The sequence below is a fragment of the Hirundo rustica genome, chromosome 26, assembly GCF_015227805.2.
Source record: "Hirundo rustica isolate bHirRus1 chromosome 26, bHirRus1.pri.v3, whole genome shotgun sequence".
Taxonomy (NCBI): Eukaryota; Metazoa; Chordata; class Aves; order Passeriformes; family Hirundinidae; genus Hirundo; species Hirundo rustica.
Genome location: NC_053475.1, coordinates 4760699 through 4779120, shown reverse-complemented (window position 1 = coordinate 4779120; position 18422 = coordinate 4760699). Strand labels below are relative to the sequence as shown.

Sequence of the window (18422 nt, the reverse complement as noted above, 5' to 3'; positions counted from 1 at the left end):
CTCTTTCTTGATCTTTCCTGCCACAGAATTGGGACTCAGAACACAGCTCAGACTCCCACTCACATCACTGAACTGTTCTCCAATTGCACATAAAGAAAACATTTTCTGTGCAGAATTGTTTCAAGCTGAAGTCAGAGGTTGTAAAAAATTTTCTAATTCAGAAGAAATATTCATTCCAGTTTTGCCAAATGAAAAGCAGAAACTATTAAATATCATAAATCAGCTTTTGCACAAGATTTGTCTTCTATTAACTTACAAAAGCCTTCACATAATTAGAATCCTGGGCAATGTAAGCTTAAGACACTGCTGCTATCTTTGGCCTTTTTCAGCCCTTCTCCTTGGTGAGGTTAATTAATACCTTCTGAAACATTACAGCCCAACTGCTCCTCAAGGAGCAGTCACATCACTCGCAAACCCAAAATAATGACATTTCAAATCTCTGCACGTTCCCCAGACATCCCTCCCTCCTTCACATATCATTTATGATCACCTTGATACATCACAGGCTGGTTCAGCATCACTGGCTCTGAAAGGTTTTGTGGTTGCTCCTCTTTACCAGGAGTGAGCTCAGATACCCAAACCCCCTGGGAGCTGCTGGTGAACACGGGAGACTACAGACAGCCCCAGCTCTGGACAAGGATCCAAGTACCCCATCTGTCTGCAAGTTACCCACATCCTGCAGACACAGTCCAACACAGTAATTAAACCAGGCAAGATTTATGAGACCTTTCTGGTCAGTCACTGGCATATGAGAGTGCCCACATCCCTCACTGGATGTCCAGGAGAGTCCAGGCTGACCAGCAGACACCAGCACAGGCAGCAGAGATGAGCCCCACTTCCACATCCATTCTCCTCTCATTAATGAGCGCTGGATATTACTGCACACAATTAATCCTGCAACAAAAGGCAGGATAGAACATCCATGGCAAAGGTCCTTGAGCAAGTGCTGGGGCTGCAGGATGAACCTCTGCACAGTCACTCCCATCACTGGGCTCTGGCTGCTGCAGATCAGACCACATTATTCCCTGGCCCAGAAACTGCAAGTCATACTAAAACAACTTCAACAGCACATCCTCGAACTCACTGCAACAAAGAAAAAAAGATTACTGAAAAAAACCTGAATATTATACATCAGTAATAAATCTAGAGCTGGTAAAGCCAATCCTACCCTGTACAACTTGCCCCAGGAGCTGCAAGTCCTGTGCTTTATCAATCCCAGAATGGCTGGATTAGAAAGGAACTCAAAGCTCATCTCCCATGGGCAGGGGCACCTTCCAGTAAGCCAGGCTGCTCCAAGCCCTATTCAACCTGACCTTGAAAGTGTTGGTAACATCTCTTACTACTGGCGAGATTCACGTTAACAGGGACGTTTTGATTTTGGAAATCAGCAGGAAGTATTTTGGTTAAGTGTCATGCCAGAGTCCACACAGCCTTGTCCTTGTGACAAATACAGCAAGGGAGTCCTCCGAGTCCAGCAGCTTCAAAACTGGGCTGTCATCTCTGTGCCCCTCTAACAAGATAAAACAAAGGCAAAAAAATAATTCAAGTGCTTCTGAAAATCCCCTTGTGGTCTGGTATAGAGGGAAGGCATCATTATTGATGGAGAAAACCCAAAGGCAGCAAGGACAATCCATCTTCAGCACTGCACACAGGCACAGGAGGCACCCAAACACCTTTAACAGGGTGGAAACTGTGGAAAAGTAAATGAAGCAGATTTACAGGATGCCCCAGCTGGTGAGGGACCCACTGTCCCAGACTATGTCCTTGGGATGACAGCATCCCAACCCCACCTGTGTTTTCAATAACCTGCTGCAGGGGAAACACTGACACCAGTGCTCATCTGCTGCTCAGGGGGGAACAGCAGCCTTCCTCTGCTAGCCCTGAGAGCCAGGGGAACCCAGGGAACCCCAGAATGTCAGCAGGGCTTTTGTAGAGAGCAACACAAACTCATTGTGGGTGAGGAACAAGGGATTTCTGGAAGACAAGGAAGTAGCAGATTCTGGACAAAATCACTGGGCATTCCCTGGAGGAGCTTTATTCTGTACCAACCGTATTCAGGACGGGAGGGAGGCGAAGTTCCACGTGTCCTACAGCAAGAAAACTGAGGTGTCTGCTTGGCAAACTGAAACCTGTCTATTCAGCCTCAAAAAAGTAAAAACAAGGGAGCTGGGGCACTGCCCAGGCTCCCCAGGGAATGGCCCCAGCCCCGAGGCTGCCAGAGCTGCAGGAGCATTTGGACACCGCTCTCAGGGATGCTCAGGGTGGGATTGTTGGGGTGTCTGTGCAGGAACAGGGGTTGGACTGATGATCCCTGAGAGTCCCTTTGAGTTCAGGATATTCTGTGGTTCCATAATTAAATTCTACAGACTGATACATTGCATCTTCAAAGTATTTTAAACTATTTTCCCAGGTACCTGTAAGAAAAAGAAATGCCTCTCTCTGTTCTAGGACTGAAAATCTACCTCTGTTATTTCCATGCAACTGGAGAAGTACAGGCAGTGCAAGGTACACACCCCACAGCACAGAAATCTGGTGTACAGAAAGCACACAAGCTCAAACGTGCATTTCTTCCTTGGAAATCCTCGTTTTCCATGCAAACAAAAATCTCAGCTGCTGTGGGTGACCTAGGTTACGGCTGCTGTGTATAATATTGTAATAAAGCTGGAGAGCAATAGGGTGAAGGAATTTGGCTGTTTGACAAGTGTTATTTTACTGAAAAAGAAATTCAAGGAAAGCTACTTTGATAACTAAAATCCACGTGAAAGGTATTGATGGGGGTCTGTGGTTATTAAACAAAAGGAAAAGTTGAAGCAGCCCTTGGACTTGGGGCACCCCCAGACACGGGCAGAAAACCCATCTGTTGGCCACATGTGCCTTGACTGGGAATGACATTTCCACAATGGTATTCAGGAATTTGAGGATGTGACTGACCATAAACACTAAGCTTAAATGAATTTTCATCGAACAGAATGACTGGAGTGAGTACTTTACTCAAAATACATTGGCTTATTCCTACAAGCCCATGGATAAGTGTCCTCAATCTTAAGAGATTGGTTCTTTTCTGTGCATCAGTTGTCCTCCAGAGCACAAGTTTTTTACATACCTGAATTTATAAAACTGTGAGTTTTGATTAGGGACTTTGGCTTTTAGATTATTTTCACACCTTTTTAGGATGCATAAATGGAGTTGGAAGGGCACTGTCAGCAGAACACTGCTACCATCATTCCTTTGGATCACAATGTGTCTCAGTTTGCGTTTTACTAAAACTGAAAATAGTAACAAAACCCAATGCTGTAGAATGTAGCAAAATACAGTCCAAACAGATGTGAAAACCAGCCCAAAGCTCTCTTTCAATTTAAAATTCTACCCACTTCAAAATTAGTCTGGAAGTTTTCTAGAATAATTTTGAAAATTTCTTTCCACAAATTGCTTTGAAGGTAATTATTTAAATCTATTAAAACCCCAGGTTTCTCTGTAAAACCGTATTTCCAAAGCAGCTCTGAACAACAGATAAGCTCAAGTAATTTGGGTGTTTTTTGACAATCACAGTATGCAACCTCCACTACATGCTCCTCTAAGGAGTGAATGTCTCCCTGGGGATGTGTTTTCTGCTTCTTCCTTTCCAATTCACTGTGTGCATTTGTTTCCTTGAGGAATTCCTCATCTCGTCTGATGTGATAATGAAACTTTCTAGAAAATCTGCATGAGTTATTTCAGTGGTTCCTGCAGTGAGGTGCAGCTCAGTCCATCACCAGGGGTGACACAGAGTGCAGGGAGAGGGCACATCCCGCTCAGAGCACAGCACGTCAGTGCCCGTGTTCATGGCACCAGCTGCCAGTTCAGATCTAGCTCGTGAATTGGCATCCTGTGTTCACATGGAGAGAATCTCATCCCACCTCCTGCCACAGGCAGGGACACTGCTACCCCAGGGGGCCCCAAGCCCCAGTGTCCAACCTGGCCTGGAACATTTCCAGGGATCCAGGGGTAGCCACAGCTTCTCTAAGCAGCCTGTGCCAGGGCCTGCCCACCCTCACAGGCAAGAATCTCTTCCCAATATCCCATCTAACCCTGCCCTCTGGCAGTGGGAAGCCATTCTCCCTTATCCTGGCACTTCAGGCCCTTGTCTCAAGTCCCTCTCGGGACATCCTGCAGGCTCCCTGAAAGTTGCATCTGCACCTATGCTGGGCTCTCAGGTCCCGTGTTTAGACCCCCAGCACCCGTCAGATCCCATCAGCCCCCAGCCATGCACAGCACAGGGTGCAGAGGTGCCCCATGGACTCGTTACCTTGGGCCTCCACCAGTCTGGGCAATTCTGCAGCGTGTTCCACCTCACCGTGTTCGACATTCTCCAGATGGAAACTTCCCAGGATTCAGTGTGGGGAGGAAGCTGTAGCATCCCTGTGTAAGATGCTCCAAAATCCATGTCAGGAGTAGCCAGACTTTTGCAGGTGCAGAGGTCCTGGCACCCAGGTGTGCAATGTACACTTACCTTTGTTTTCTAGAAGCTTCGTGTCTCATTTGGACTGCACATGTGAAGTGCCCTGGAGCCAACAGTGAGAGCCAGGCACCTTCCTGAGCAGTACATCTCAGGCTTTAGGAGTAGATGTCTTCAGAAGACTCTTACTGATGGGTTTGGACTGGATGCTAAGACTTTAATAGTTCAAGTCAGTAGGATGAATCCAACCCTAAATAACATGTCTGAGCAAGAGACCTATTTTTAGAATCCCGAGCCTTCAAACTCTAAAAGGACAGATTTTAGTTTTCACTCTGAGCCATGGACTTAGGCAAACCACAGCTCAGCACAGACAGGAAAGAACGGTAAGGCTGAAACATTACACCCAACCCAAAACTTGCTGCTCCACTTACCTGGCCATTTCACCTCAGAGATCTTCTACTCACTGTCCTTCCCTGAAACACAATAAAATGGGTATTTGGCCATTCTCCTCCTCCTTTCCCTTTCAATATTCCTGGAGTCTTCAACCATCAGCAAAGCAGGATTTTAAACCAGATTCTGGTGTTAAAACATTGAGAAGAGCAGCATCATGACCCCAGCTTCAGAACACTCTGAAGACACTCTGTTGTCTCTAGACATGTCACTCCATTTGTCTGTCCTGCTTTCTCCACCCAAGCAGTTACAGCTGCAATCACTAGAGACAGACAAAGCGCATGCTCTTTGAACTTAGAGCTGGGCAGACATCTCCTGGTGGTGTCACAGCTCAAGCCAGGCTAACTTCCTCACAATTCTCCTCCTAATGCCAACAAAATTGCAATCCTGACCTTTAATTGTTGGTTTTTACTGCTCATGTATCAAGTGATTCTTCCCCTCAGGATGCAGCATTTACCCAGCTGCTGTTCAGAGTTACGAGCTGCTCTGCCCAACCATACTTCCCTCTAAGCTGAGCACCAATCTGCACTTCCCAGACATCAAGCCTTAAGTAGGAAATAAAACATCCATATGTATCCTTCCCAACCAGCAATTACCCACTTGCTCACAACTACACCAAAGCAGAACCCTGTTCTAATTCACCCTCTCACCTTTCGACCCCAGTGCAAACCAAACACACAGGGAACTGCTCAGGCTCTGAGTTCACCTATGGATCTGACTTATTTCCCCTTTCGAACCCAAAATCAAAAAACCTGCCTTTCCCCTCACGATCCAGCAAGGGCAGGAGCTCAGTGAGCAGGAGCCAAGGTAAGTCTCAGCAGTGACACAGCCTAACAGCAGAACAGAAACAACCTGGTGATTCCTACTGCTCAGGGTGAACACCACACATCCCCCAGCAGCTCTACAGGGGCATTAACCCCCCAAAATTGGCAGATAAAACAACCAGAGACACAAGAAGCCTGCAAATGAGCAGAGAGGAACAATCAAGACTCCTCTTCCACTGTCCAAAGCTCAAACACAGCTAAAAAGAAAATGCTCCCACCAGGAACATCTGCTGCTGCCAGCACCAACGGCCACGTGATTCCACCTACTCTGAACTGGGCTGGGGACAAGGACCAGCACATCCTGGTGCCCAAAGCAGGTGGCCTTGTAGCAACACCCTGTTCTGTAAGGAAGATCCCAGGGCTGGGTGCCTGTATCAACACACCTGCGGCAGTGAGCCCAGGGCAGAGAGAAACCCCTCCTGTGTGCACAGCTCATGGGGCTGGAGAGCCCTGATGCTCCTGGCAGCCACACTCGGCAGGGAAGCTCTGCCCTCCTCACCAAACCACCCAGCAGCTGGATTTCACCTGCAGCCATCAGGAACACACTGCTTTAACCCAGGATTGCCAAGAGAGCTCTGAAGAGGATACTGATTCAGTGACAACCCCTACAACTCCCTGGCTGGCTCTGGACAACAAATAGTTGTGTCCATCATTGCTGCAGTGACGGTAACGGAGAAACGTGTTGAGCTGGTCAAAGTTATCAACAGCAGGTTTCTGGTGTTCTTTCTTATCACTGCATCATTACCCTACATGGCACACTCACTTCTCTCATCTCCCACCCCCATGAGGAAAACCACCAAACTGCTCAGCTGGTTCCCTGTCAGAATAAGCAAGGCAGGATGGTTCCGTTCAGTACAAACACATTTCACAAGGTTTGGACCTCTCCAACTATTTCCTTGTCAGCAAAAAGAGCTCAACAGCAGTGCCACATGCTGCACCTGGGAACGGGACATCCAAAAAGCTTCTCTACTCCAGTTTCTTTGGGAGAAAAATTCACTATCTGCCCATTCTGAGCCTGCTATTCCACCTGTGTGACCAACCCCTGAACAACACAGGCAAAGATATTTTGAACTTCACATCAACAGCCTTCCACTGCATTTTCAGTGGAAAATATTGACAGCAGATTGCCAAATCCCGTCCTGGAAGGATTTCCCCACTCCCAGCACTGTGTATCTCCCAGCCAGAGGATACAGACTGGTGGCACACAGACGTAAATGGACTACCCAGCAAGAAGCTTTTCTGGAGACCTTCAATCCTGTGTCACAAGATGCTACAAAGCCCATGCCTGAAGTACAGGACTCACCTGGACTCTCCTACTCCCACAAGCCCTCAAAAGTCTGCACCCAAAGCTCCCTCTCACAGCTGTGTCCACATCCTTGTTATCCCTGTCATAGCTCAGACGCACCTGGCTCCTAAACATTCCTGTGTCTGTGCACTGCCATGCATAATGCCCAACCCATGCCCTGGGCCAAGAGCATTTACACTCCTTCTGCATCTCCAAAACCTCTCCTCATACAGCAGAGAGAGAACAGGGGAGTCAGGGAAGAGCCACAGCATCTCTCCACAATTTCCAGCAGAGGATGCCATAGCACATACATGATACTTCAACATAGGCAAATGCTGAAAATGCATCCCAAAGATCTGGAAAATTAGTAATATCCCAGCAGTTGAAAACCTCCTGCTAACCCTTCCATGCTGCCTTCCTTCTTTAAAGCAACTTCCACCCTAAATTCCCTGTATTTGCAACCACCAAAGTTTATTTAGTGGTATCTAACACCGTATCAAATACTTTACGAAAGTCCATGTAAATGGGAGTTACTGAATTTTAAAAATCTATTTATTTACTATTCTCAAAGTAACCCACCAGATTAATTATTCTGTGATGAAGTGTATTTGAACATTTTCACTTAGCTCTGTATCTTTAAATTCTGTTATTCAGAAATTGAAGTATATGGCTTTAGAACAGTTTTTTAGATGATGCCTTGGTGGAACGGAGCCTCCTCAGTCCAGAACCTCTTGGAAGATGCTGCCACAGCCTTCGCTCCCTGCTTTAGCACTTTGCAGGGATAAGTGTCCTGTCTATGGAAAAACACCGTGCAGCACAAAGATCAGTTTAACAGGGTTGTACAGCCCGTGCCATGCACCCCTAACACACACCTGTCTGTGATGTGCCGTTTTCCCCACTGCCAGGAGGGACAAGGTAATGTATTTCCTACCAGAACTCTCGTGCTGACCATGCACTTCTGTTCAAGATCACATCTCTCCTGGTTTTAGCATGGCCATTCCCTTGCAGGTCCTTGCACTTCCACTGCCCAGCCTTCTGCAACCAACACACCATGTCCTTCCTCCCTCAGCTGAACATGGAGCTGTTTCCTTCCCCACTTCACAGCTTCCAAATAGCTCCTTTCCTTCCTGACCTTTGACAAGTACCTTTGGTCTCTCATTAGTCCTCCACTACTCCATTTACTCCGATTTTAATACCTTGGGTTGGATTTTTGCCAGTGCAGGTTTTTTGGCTTTTGCCAGGGTACATGGACTTATGATTGTATCAGCAGTTTTGACTAAGGAGTGACTCCAAGGACTGTCCTTCTCATCCACAGTCCACCCTGCAGTCTAGCTGGCTTCCCAGAATTAATTTCTACAGTTTTCTTGAGCCCCCAGCTGACCTCAAGCACAATCCAGCGCACTTTTTGATACAAGTGCCGTATTATGCAGCCTGATCCCACCCTTTAACTGCCCCTTTAGCATGGCTGGAATGGGGACTACAAGGGAACCAGATCCAACAACTGATCCAGGTCTAAAGGAACCACTGGCAAAACTTATCTTTCTTTTAATTAAAGAAATGCCTACCAAGAGCTTTATCAGCACAAGTAAGATGACGGTGGAGGGTTGGTACAAGATGTTGGACACTGGAACAACACCAGCACCTAAAATACAACCAGAGCTCACCTTTGGAGCCTTATGTACATCTTCAAAGACATCTGATGATGATGATGATTATGGGGGTTTTCTTTAGGACCTCAATACCTAAAGTCTCCTAATACAAAAATATTTATGAAGCTGTACCATGTAACATTATTTTAATAACCTATTAAGCCTTCACAAAGGATGAAAATGCACCCATCCGTGCAAGGAATTCCTCCTCCATCTTCAGTAAGGAACAGCAGATGAACAGTGCTCAGCTGACATCTCTGTCAGCAGCACTGGCCCACAGGCCCCACTGCCTCCCAGCTGTAGCACATAAAACTACAAAACACTTAAGTATTTCTGAGCAAAACCACTTAATCCTTGCCCACATTAGGACATCACACTTCTTTCCTTCCTTCTGTTTGTGCAGCAAACTAAACAAACCTTTTGTTAGGACTAGATGCTGCTCATCGTCCTCACTGAGCAAAGGGCTGACAGTTCCTCTCAACAAATTCCTTACCCTGTGCTGATCCCAACATTCCCACAGGGATCCTTCCTGTCATGTTTCACAAATTACACCAGACTGCCTTAATTTCACCAATTCAACAAGTCTGTCCTTTTCTTCTTTTATTCCTTCTTGGATACAACCAGCCTTCATTATTCCCTCACCCAAACCCAGAATGGATAACGACAAAAGAAGCTGGATATCCAATTCCATGGAGCAGACATTAGAGGTGTTCTTCTGTAACATCAGGATTTGTCATGTGAACATGGAAAGGCCAGGGCAAATATTCCATTGAAACATTGATTCTTCAAGGCCCCCAGCAGTCCAACAGGACACAAATCTCACACGTGCCCAGCTGAGCACAGAGCACCAAGACTGGGAGGGAAGCACAAAGCTTCTCAACCAGTTTCCATCTTACAGCTCTTGTCCTGCCTTTGAGCATCACTGTGTTTAAGCAAGATAAGGTGCAGACCAGGGCAGCCAGAATGTTCTCCAGAAACTATTACAGTGTTGGAGGTACCACTGCCCTGGAATAAAACACCTGGTGCAAGTTTTTACGAGCTACCTGAGTGACTGAACAAGGCACAGATGTCACGGAGAGTCAAACCTCAAATCTGAACTTTGTGTTGTTCAGAAAAGCAGCTCTGAACACACTGGAACAAAGCTTTGCTATGTTTTATCTAAAAAAGCAAGAGCAGCCCTGATGTCCCTGTGGAAATCCAGTGATGGGGGCAGAGGGGCCTGGCCATGCAGCCCAGGCTATCGTGCCGTGTGCCGTGGCATGCGCAGTCACTGCCATCTCTCTAGAACCACAGTCCTTCTTGCAGCTGAATTGTCTTCCTTCCTCCATTCCTGCAGTAAGAAAAGATTAAAACATTAAACCCCATGGAATACAGTAAAAACAGAAAGGGGGATAATATAGAGTAAAGGTGGCTTAAAACAAAATCACTGATTTCCGAAGTCACTGACTCCCATGGAGTGACAGCACTGTATCTCACAGGGAGAAGGGAATGGGAGATGCTCCCTGATTAGCAGTGATATGGTACAGTACAGAACCACTGCTGAAAAATATTAAGACATCATATACACATATGGCAGTTTTCTAGAGTTAGAAAAATGTGGGTGTTAAATTCTCTCCAAGGTGGACATTGATTTTCTTAAACCTTCACAGCTCACTCCTCACATCACTGTACAGTTGTGACCAATGCCTTAGAAAACTTGACGTAATCTTGGTTTTTTTTCAGGACATACATCTCTGCGTGAATTACCTGCACTGCGCAGGATGTGGGACAGTGGAGATGTGCCATTCCACGTGTGCTATATACAGCACCTGTACAGCAGAGACACAGTAACACATGACTGACAGGTACATACGTACTCTAAACAATGTATAAATGCAGTCTATATATGTTTTATTACACGTGTGTACACACACATACAAATGTGTATGTACTCTGCATCTCTTGAAAGATGCAAAGCGGAAGGAACAAGCTGGGACAGCAAGGTAAAGCAGGATACATGGTCACAAGAGTGTTTCAGCATGAATTCTGCAAGTCTGGTTGGACCAAGACCAAGCCCCTGTGTGCCAGGACTGAGAAGCACGAGCTACTTACCACAGCTGTTCATGGGCTGCAAGACAGCCTTGGGGTCCTGCCAGTGCCAGTGCCAGTGCCAGTGCCAGTGCCAGTGCCTCCTCCTCCCGTGACACCAAAGCTGGAGCCCATGGCAGGAAGCAGCTCAGCACTGCTTACACTGCCCCAACTCTGCTCCCAAGCCAAACCACTCCTGCTCTGCTCTCCTCTATGAGCCTTCTCTTGGGGCAGAATCTGTTCCAACACATTCAAACAGTAGGTTTAACAGGTTTGTTAAAGTAGATTTAACAGCTCCTCTGATCCCTACTCCGAGAACACAGGAAGCCTCAAACTTAACTTTATTATTCTCAGTCCTTTGTAAGCTCTACTTTGAGCACATGCTCTTTCATAAGCATGGAGCTCCAGTCCTGCAAAGAGAAATCCATCCATTCTGGAAAGGTCAACTTTTAGAACATTATAAGCCACACTTAAAATTCAAATAAAGAAAGTCTGTATTTTAACTGTGCCAAATTTGGTTTAAATTAGTTTTGTTGCAATGAAATATTATTTGCTAATGAGATGTTAGTAAAAGTAATATTCTGACAAACTAGATTCAGAGTCCCATTTTGCTCATCACTGCTTCTATATGTAAACACTTTTAAAAAAAAAAAAAAAAAAAAAAGGGACAAAAAAGAAAGTGTGTAAATGTTCCACTTCCCCTTCCTGCTGTCAGGAAGCAGAGGACAGTTTAGGGAAAAGCAAGGCAAAAATCAGGATTCTAAAGAGGAGGTATTTGGGGAACAGGCAGGGCCCCTCTGCCGAGCTGAGAAAGCACAAGGGGAATGAAGGGGGTGGGGGTGGCAGCCAGGCTTTCCTTAAATAGCTGCTCCCTGCCACTGCTGGGACAGAATCTAGAGCAAGTGCATGGTTAGCATGACTCAGGACATTTTTTACAGTCATATTCTTCCCTTTTTTTTAAGGATGGGAAATACAGAGAAAAGGATTCAGACATCTTTCTCTGACATACCAGTTTAACACCTTTTTTTTCTCCCCTCCTCTCCCTCTTTCACTGTACTGGAAATGAAGGGGGTGACATTTGGAAGCAGGATATCACAAACAGCAGGGCGAGGAGGGGGAACAGTCAAAAGCCAGGGAGTCTGCCAGGAATTCTGCAAAAACCAGAGTCCCTGTCTGTGTGTTAATGGGCCTACTCTAAGCTTTTTGGTTTGCTTTTAAAAAAAGAGCCATTTCTGAGGGGCTAGAACTTCACATGCCCGTGTCTGTTATTAAGCTTTTGGAATTTAATATATTATTTCCCTCATGATTTTTCATAGAAGAAAAGCACGGAAAACACAAGAGTGGTGAAAACGAACATGAGCGAAGTGAACCACATGGGATGAACTCTGGTGGGAGCAAGAATGGAGAAGGTGTTCCAGCTCCATGCAAAGGAAAACCCAGGAAAGGTCTAAATCCTCATGAAGCATTCCTGAACACACCAGATGCTGCACATTCAACAATCCACTGATACAATGGCAGGAACAGAAATTCTCACTTCTTCACCAATTTAGCTCAACTAATAATTCCATATGGTGAACAGTGCTGAACTGAGAAATTCCCATCACAGAAAAATAACTGCAAATCTAAATACTCCTAAGTTGGAAGAGATCCTGAGCTGAGGCAGCACTGCCACATGTTCCATGACATAATACATGAAACACTATTTATAGCTCTCACTTTACATCACTTTTTACTGTAAAACTTTATGAGAAAAATCAGAGGCAATGTCTCAAAGGTACAACTAGCTGAGCTCTCAGAGGGATTATTTCTGTGACTAAAGGACAGGAGGCATCTGCTATAATGCAGCAGGACAGACTTCAGCTTACCAAAACTAAAGGCTTGTGTTGGTGGAAAAAGCACGAAGACTGAAACACAGTGTATGTAGTGCCAGCACGGTTACGTGCTCTTTCAACCAAAAGGATGTGCTCTCAGAAGCATTTCTGAAAAATGCCCCTTATAAAACCTCCTCCAGGGTTTTACTGGGGATATCTGCCCTGCCCCAGCCTCACCCAAGCAACCAGGGAGCCTGACCTGCACTGATGGTCCCTTCTTACGGAATTACAGTTGTTAGGTTGGAAAAGCCCTCTAAGGTAATCAAGTCCAACCACCAACCCGGCAGCACCACCATGTTCACCACTAGCCCAGGATCCCCTGTGCCACAGCCACGTTTTCTGGACACTTCCAGGGATGGTGACTCCACCACTGCCCTGGGCAGCTTGTGCCAGGGCTTGCCAACCCTGGCACGATTTGCAGAAACCTTCATCCAGTCTAAATCTCCAATGGGCCAACTTGAGGCTGTTTCCCCAGGAGCTCCCTGTCTCACTACACGTTTTCTGTGTAACGGTGTAGCTGGGCTTTGGATTAGCTTTGCTCAGGAAGAAAAATGGAAGATAAAGACAACAACGTTTTTCCTGAAAAATAAAAAGGAAACTAAGCCCCCTCTTTTAATTCCATCTTTCTAACAAGGCCACAAGTTACAAAATCTTTAGTGGAGGAACCTTGATTGGCCTATTCCTGAACAGAGTTCAGGTTCTTCTGAAAACATGTGAAATTCCAAACTGCACAATAATAATCCAATTCCTGCAGGGAAAAAAAGACAAAATATGAACAATTAAGTAAAAGCCTAATTCTATTTTGAAGTACATCACCCTTCAGCAGGGCTCAAGTAAAAGCATCCCAAGTATGTTCCAAACAAGTGCTCAACAAAACCAGCCATGAACATGTGAAAAAAAGTACAAAACTCCTCTTCACTATTAACACAGATAATGTAATTTAAGTCTTAACACCAGTGTAAAATATCTATGAGTTGTTTCATTTAATTTTGAAAATCCATATAGAAAACAATGTTCATAACTCCATCCACAGGATTCTACAAAGCTGCTGCTTCATCAACAAATCTTTGAACTGTTTCAATATGAAAATTCCATTTTTTCAAACTGCTCAAAAATCATTGCAGAGAATTTCCAAGCACTTGAGCTGAAGCAAACCGAAGTACGAACTTGGTACATTTTTGCAGTTATTTCTAAAATAAATTTACATAAATCATCTCAAAATAACACAATAGGATTCAACTACATTTTAGACATTTGGAAAGCAGTGTCATACTTTATTTAAAGTAAACCCATGTAAAAACAAAGTTTAAATGAAAATGGTACCTGAAAAATAAATTATTTGATATAAAACAAATCAATAACTTAAAAACACACTAAATATACAAAATGTGTAACCATATACTGTACAGTATGGAAAGCAATAGATAAAACCTTCTGTCCCACAAACAGATTGATTTATAAACAAAAGATTACATAAGTTAAAGGAAAGGAAATCAATAAAAAGCCTAGAAGTACAATATTATTCAAATTACTCATCAAATAAAGGTTTATCCCAACTTATGTTTCAAATGTCTCAAGTAATTTTCTTCTCAATGACCAAGTGAAAAAGTTCAGCCATACCACTAAAAACTTGCTCAAAAATGTTTAGAAATAAGGAACAGTAGGAGAATATTGAGATTCTAAAATGTGAACACAGAAACAAGGTTTCAGGTGGCAGTTCTACCATGACTGTTTTCCCATCATTAGCAACAAAAGAGAATTTCAGTGCTGAAAACTCCACTCAACAGAAAAATATTTGTAAACCTTCGTTGCTGTTTGATCGAGTGTGATCTAGAAGGAATCACCAGAGTTGAATGTCAAACCCACCCACGGGGTGGTGGGCTATGCTTTAGAGATCATAAAGGCTTGGACTGGTTTTAAATCATGCAGGACGAGAAAGCAACACTTTGAGTTCGGTTTTGTTTGACTATGTGAGACTACTACAAACAGGAAACACTGAAATGATGCCGTACCTGATCAACCTACGAGTGGATGCTTAGAAATTAACGGCGATTTTCAATCCACTGGTTGCCATGGACGTGCCACCTCTTCCAAGTGAGAGGGAGGGAATTGAGACCCTTTTTATGAACTCCACATTTTTTATTTTTTATATGAGAAAGGAGAAACCCAGTAATAACAAATAGAATAATCTGAGAAAATAACCACTGGCCTCTTGAGCTCTGGATTTATCCATTCTACTGTGCTCAGCAGCCGACCTTGAGAAGTGCAGAGCTACATTAGAAGAACTTGCCAAAGGCACAAAAAGATTCTCCTGCTTCCAAACAGAGATTAAAATACCTCAGGTGACAAATTCAGCTCTTGGAAAATAAAAACAAAATGAAAAAAAAAAGCCAAAACACAAGTGCAACTCCACTCAGGAAGCTCAAGGGGTTGGTGTTTTCTTATGCTAAAGGTGAATTTCGTCCCTTCCCTCTAAAGCTATTTGTAGATGCCTAAATGTAGAAATGCAGCAATAAGGTGCTTCACTGACAGAGTTATAAAGGACACATTTCTTCAGGGTTATAAAGGACAATAAAAAATATGGTGACCTTCTGACAGAGGCGGCATCCAGACAAACTGCTCCATGTTTATGTGATTGAACCAGGCTACCAGCAGCTCACAAGAGCCATGTGTTAAAAACCTCCCACAAACTCTAACCTTCTGCAGGCAGAGCTATCAGAGGAGCTACTCTGAATAAACAGTTTATTTTATCAGATGATCTGTATGTTGTTAGAAAAGCAAACGTGGGGACATTCTCCAAGTTTGGGGTTTTTTGAAGTATGTATGTAACAATAAACTACCCAAAAAGGAACTTGAGTTATTGCCATTTAAAACGCACTAAAAAAAAATCTCTCCTGAAATATTTGAAGAATCTCTACTTTATTGACCTTACCCGGAACATTAAAGCAACACAGAATTGTAACAAATGTTGAAGGACCTTAAGGACTATTCATTTTTCAAACTCAGCCTTAAAATAATGGATGACTTTACAGTTAGTTCTTCATTTTGGTTTTGACTGCTGGATATTCTTTCTATAAATGATACCACTTTTTTAAAAAAAACTTTTTTAAAAAAGATTTTTAACTGCTTTGTATAAACAATATTACTAGAATGTTCAATACCCCTATAAAAAATAGGTGTCCTCTCCGTGCAAACACCCTTTGGTCATCTGGACAAGGGCAAGTGACCACACACTGACCAACCAGCGTTCACTGCGGTAACAATTTATCCTGCTCCAGTGACTTGTCTCTGGATTTGCAGTGGTTTTCATGCTCACATGATACAGATGTACAAAAAACGTACCCAAGCAAAGGGAAGGAAAAGCTGTGCAGCCACACACGCCACTGTGCCGATGGTGACTTCTCCCCTCACCCTAAGAGCTGGATCCTCGAGCCTCTCCCAGTCCCAGAGCTAGAAGAGATGCAGGGATTGGCACAGGAGAGCTCAGGAGGCAACAGTAATTGCACCGGCCAGTCTCTGACAGGAGAGTGGAGCAGCTGAAGTAAACCAAATTTTATGATAATGCAGCTTGAAGAATAAAATAAAATAAATCCAACACTTCAGTGCACAGACACCATCAGGGAAATCACCAAGAACTGAGCACACTGAGCTGCTCTGATTCCGCTCATGTCTGGATTTCTGGTGTTGCCATCCCCTCACCTGAAGGATCTGCACGTGCCTTTGCCAGCTCACACCAAGTACATACAGCAACATCAGAGACTCCTCTTCCATATTTATGTGGGATTTCCCTATCTGCTAATGATTGACAGGGGGTTTATAGGTGATGAGGCTTGTGGCCAGCATTCGGCACAGGGTGAATTCCATTCACGTGGACTTCTGGGAAGCAAATGCAGTAACTTCCCTCAGCATGAGACTCTGGGACAGCAGCATGGACAACTGTGTTTTCAGCAGGAATTACACCTGGTTCTTCAGAAGCTACACCTGGGGCTGTCCCAAGAGACTCTTAACCTACTCTAAAGGACTCCAGAACACTCCCATCTCAGCTGTTCCTGTAGCGCATCTCCAGTACAGACCAACATATCCAGGTCTCCAAAATCTGATCATCATATCCTAATCCAGCAATGAAGACTTTCCAGAACTCTCTACCTCAGTGAGACCACTGCATCTCAAAAGCAATGTGAGACCTCTGCTTTGAGACAGCTCTTTGATTCTACAAGATCCTGTAAGCACTAATTGAAGCATCACCTGACAGAAACACCTGGATTCCATCAAACCGATGGGTGAAAAAGCAGAGCACTCTTTGAGAATTAAGAGGCCAAAACCTCTCCTGAAACATGTCTGTTCAACTGAGAGCTTCAAAGCAGGGTGTCAGGAGGAAACCAGTTGCTTCTGCTTTTTGGGCAGAAAAACTCCGGGCAGATGTCTTGTTAGAATTTAGTTTCCACCCCCAGAAGCTTCCTTTTGGTCTTTACTAGTAGGATGCACAAGCTGCTGTTTGAGACCAAAAGCATCAAGAATACATACACAATTTTTTCTGGATTTCAGCTATTTATGCCAAGGTTTTATTGACTGTTAGAACAGCACAGATCATACACTACTTCTGGTATCAGCTCTGGATATTAGGAGTTTTCATCTTTTCCTGACTCCAGCAGCAGTGCTTTGCTCATATCAATTGCCTGAAAATTATTATCAGAGCAATTACCAAAGAAAGCTGGAATCAGACCTCTCCTAGAAGAGATTGTTGTAGCAGCGGTATAAAACCATACCCTGCATTTCCTTCTTATTTAGCAAAGAATGAGAGATGGAAAAATAGGGAAGCGGTGGAAAAAGCAAGGAACAGTGATGCCAGAAAGCATCCAAGAGAAGGGGGGCTTTTTCAGAAGTGGCAGCACAGCAATGTGCTGCTGCCACAGCCAGTGTGCTTGAACCAGTACTGATACCAAGTTTTGTTTATGGGCCACTCACTGGGAAGTGTGAGCCCCAGCTAGATATTGTGATAAACAGCAACTCCCATTTAGTTTAGCAGCAAATTTATCTTAAATGGAATAAAGCAAGAGAGAATGACAGGAACTGGGAATGACGACAGCCCACTCCTGTGGAACAGGACAGTGCAGGTTAAACAATGATGGGACAGGGTAAGAGAAATTCTCTGTACTACACAGCTTTAACTTGGGAGAACCCCCAGAATGCTTCCCAAGCTCTCCTTGTACGCAGAAAAAATCATTGATGTGATAAATGGATGGTGATGAATTGGAAAAGGAAATCTCTGACAGCCAAGAGCAGCTTTGGGGGGTGGGAGTGGGCTGGCTGCTGTGTCACTGTTTTCATCGACCACTGAGCTTCTCAAGAGATGGGGAGGGAACGGACCGGCAGGAGAGGCAAGGCTGGATGTTTTAACAGGAAAAATCCCACCTGCATTCACTGCACACAAGCTCAAGCTCAGCAAGAGGCTGCTCGTTGGAGAAGGCCTGTCTGTAGGGTTTAGACGTGTCCTGGGCAGGTCCAGGAACATCAGCAGCTCCCACAGGTCCTCCCTGGAGCTGGGCAGCAGCTCAGCCACCTGTGGAGGCTGAGGGAGCCCTCGGGCCGTGCAGATCCCATGGCAAGGGGAGGACAAACGGCAGCGAGCACAAGGCAAGGGCAGCTGGGGATGGAGCGAGACGAGCAGGCAGCATGGACTGGCCTCTGGAGTTTGGAAATGAACTCTGGGGCTGGTAGAGGTTCAGGCAAAACAAGGAGACACTGCGTTAAACTGCCACAGAAGTCATTTCCACACCTGCTCTAGCTACATAAACACCAGAGCCAAGTCTCTAGCTGTGCACAGCAGCTCACACACCTGTA

The 18422-nt window shown here is 44.8% G+C and overlaps 1 long non-coding RNA gene across 1 annotated transcript; it reads right to left on the bottom strand.

Annotated features, from left to right (window-relative positions):
- Positions 1-9228: 9228 nt before the first annotated feature.
- Positions 9229-11458, bottom strand: LOC120763436 (uncharacterized). The gene is made up of 2 exons (XR_005704096.2): positions 10735-11458; positions 9229-9973 (listed from the first exon to the last, which is right to left on the bottom strand). It is a non-coding gene; the product is annotated as an uncharacterized LOC120763436 (long non-coding RNA).
- Positions 11459-18422: the final 6964 nt, after the last annotated feature.